Here is a 3,536-nt window from a genome sequence, read left to right as displayed (position 1 = left end):
TGACTAGCAATTTAACAAATTTTTTGATGCTTATTCGCATCTTCGAAACGATCTTAATAATGATGAATAATATATTAAAATCTGTAAATATTTTAATTATTATTTATTTTTTGAAATATTATTTCTATAGCATTTACTACAACATTTACAATAAATACTTATTTTATAATATTTATAATAAATGTTTATTATCCATGCAATCAAAAACCACAAAAGTATTTACAAAATATTTAAAATAAGCCTTATAAATATTTATAAATCTTTTGTAAATACTTTATAAATACCCAGATAACATTTATGTTGCATAAGATACCTAAAAGACATCTTTTAAATATCTTATGCAACATAAATGTTATATAGATATTGTGTGCTGTCTGGGAATTACTATGCCATGCTAGCTGTAGAGAGAAAGGGGCACAACTTCCTCTTTATGCTCTCCTGGGTATTAATCATATAATTTTTTCCCTAGAGAGGAAACGTGAAAAGTGAAAATTTTTATACATGTATGTATGTATGTACATATACACACATATATACAACAAATTTTCACTTTTCAGATTTCCACGAGAATAACTTACATGCTCGATACCCTGGATTTATTGAGTCGAGGCTCGAGTCACCCGCTCGAACCCGACTCATCAACATCAAAGGAAGACTGAAAGTCTCCCGAGGTTCATCCGTGAATGCAGACGAGAAAGGAATGAAATATATCCCTTCCCGTTCCGTCCCACACATATCCGCTAAGAATCGAAAAATGGTGCTAAGCGTCCTCCCTACACCCCTGTCAGGTCATTATCGCTAAGGCTATCTTTACTTATGAATTTTTAAGAAAATAAATTGTTTGAAGCAAAAAATTTTGTTTTAAATTTGAGACAATTTTTGTTAAGCCAAACTAAACATTTTTATTTAAAAAATTATACACAAATCTACGTTTTTAATTTACAAATAACAAGGACAAAATCTAATATATTACAGAAATTAAGACAGAATGATTACATTATGATAATATAATTAGTACACGCAAGAGAACATTTATAATACTTGATCACCTACACATACACACAAATCATAGCGTTATTTAAGACTGACAGGTATTCACAACACCGTTATGTACCGAACGATTATTAATAATAATTATGTATATATTTCTATATCACTAAGTTAGAGATTAAGATTGTTTTTTTAAATTTTTGTGAATTAACCGCTAATTTTTAAACAATAAACTGACAACATTGAAAATGACACAACTAGTGTCGAAACGTTTGTTTATTTTGAATACTTAGGTTACTTATTATTTTCATTAAAATACAAGAATTTATAGACAATGTTATTTTAAATGTTTATATCGATCACATGATCGAATTTACCTCCCGATAATTCGTCGACACCGCATATGTATCATAATAATGGATAGGTTTTATTTTCTTTATTTTCTCCTCATTTTGCTTCCGAAATAGTCATTGCATCTTTTTGCCTATTCTCCTATGTTCTTGTTGAGACCACCAATGAAAATAAGTGTTTTGTTTATCGAAAAACGAATTACATTGTGAACAGGTATTCAACGCGAAATCTGTCTAGATAGCTTAAATGTTTGTGTTCTAGAATGTACTCTGTCTTAAATACAAAAAAATAAATAAAACATTTGTTAAAAATTAAAAGAATACAAAAAATGGAAATAGCTTCTTCCCACGTCCGCGTCGTTAATTCAGGGTCAATCTTACGGATTGCTGAAAATTCATAAAGAAGATTCTCGTATCAGAATGAGTTAAAAATTAAAATCTAATATTAACACCGCCACCCAACAATATACCTTCAAGATATTATTAAAATACATTACTCCCTGATACAATTCTAATATCAAAATTTTCGGCGCCACATGCCAAAATGCATTTCCGTTACTCGTTACACATTATCGAGGAGAAAGCACGAGACAAAGATTAATCCCACTTTAAGAAATTCCACGTTAATCCACAGGCGATTTTGCAACTAAAGAAACTATATTACAAAATATACTTTTGTAATATAGTTTCCCAAGACATTATTATAGAAACAGTTACTTCCTATCATAATTAAAATATCAAAACCTTCGCCACTCAATGCTTTCAAGATATTACTGAAACGTTACATCCTGACAAATTTTCAACACCTTCGCCATCTCATGCCGAAATACGTTCGCAGTATCCACCATCGCAAAGAAAGCACTTGACAAAGATTACTGCCACTTTCAGTACTTCAATGCACAAGTAAATTTGCCAACAATGGAACTATATTTCAAAAATATAGTTCCATGAAAAATACTCCCAAGATATTACTGAAGAAATGTTATCCCCTGATTATGGATAATTGAATGCATCTTTACAAGAGATTACTACTGCGTACAAAAACTATACACGACATATCGGACGTGCATGAGGATAAAGAGGACCTATCTTTACGTTTCTCATATAAACATTTTCAGAGCTAGAGAAACGGCCGCAGCCGCAACCACCTCGGAGCTCTGAGAAGCTGGAGAATCTGCATAAGCTGCTGCACTTCCCCGAGGAGGCGTTCAGGTTGACGGAAAGCGAGTACCACCAGCTATTCTATCATGTACTATTAGGTGTTAAACTTAATTCCTGCCGTTTTTCGTCTCTAAAATTGATTTGTTTCGAAGGGAAGATGAATACCTTAATCAAAGTAATTTCCTCTATTTTCTACTTTATTACTAATTAATAATACTTTATTAATAATACTTTGATTAAGGTATTTCCCTTCGAAACAAATCAATTTTGGAGACGAAAAACGGCAGGAATTAAGTTTAGCATCTAATATTTTATTTCTGGCCGTATCGACTCCGTGACAAGAGTCGGGGCCATTCAAAGAAGAAGTATTATATACTACTGCACGAATACCTAAGATTCTTGTATCAGAATGAGTGAAAAATTAAAATCTAATATTAACACCGCCACCCAACAATATACCTCCAACATATTATTAAAATACGTTACTCCCTGATACAATTCCAATATCAACATTTTCGACACCACACTCCAAAATGCATTTCCGTCACCCGTTATACATCATCGAGGAGAAAGTACGAGACAAAGATTAATCCCACTTTAAGAAATTGCACGTTAATCCACAGGCGATTTTGTAATCAAAGAAACTATATTACAAAATATGTTTTTGTAATATAGTTACCCAAGACATCCAAAATATTCAAGACTCTCAAGACTTTATTATAGAAACAGTTACCTCCTATCATAATTAAAATATCAAAACCTAAGCCACTCAATGCCTTCAAGATATTACTGAAACGTTACACCCTGACAAACTTTCAGTATCAACACCTTCGCCGTCTCATGTCGAAATACGTTCGCGGTATCCACTATCGCAAAGAAAGCATTTGGCAAAGATTACTATCACTTTCAGAACTTCAGTGCACAAGTAAATTTGCCAATAATGGAACTATATTTCAAAAATATAGTTCCATAAAAAATACTTCCAAGATATTACTGAAGAAATGTTATCCCCTGATTATGGGTAATTGAATGCAT

General features: G+C 31.9%; 1 pseudogene; it reads left to right on the top strand.

The window, feature by feature from the left end:
• Positions 1–2,589, top strand: part of LOC108764449 (uncharacterized) — a 14,841-nt pseudogene extending 12,252 nt beyond the window's left edge.
• The last annotated feature ends 947 nt before the right edge of the window (positions 2,590–3,536 follow it).

The sequence above is a fragment of the Trachymyrmex cornetzi genome, unplaced genomic scaffold (genome assembly GCF_001594075.2).
Source record: "Trachymyrmex cornetzi isolate Tcor2-1 unplaced genomic scaffold, Tcor1.1 scaffold424, whole genome shotgun sequence".
NCBI lineage: Eukaryota > Metazoa > Arthropoda > Insecta > Hymenoptera > Formicidae > Trachymyrmex > Trachymyrmex cornetzi.
Note: the sequence above shows the minus strand (reverse complement) of the source record. Positions and strands in the feature narration are given on the sequence as shown.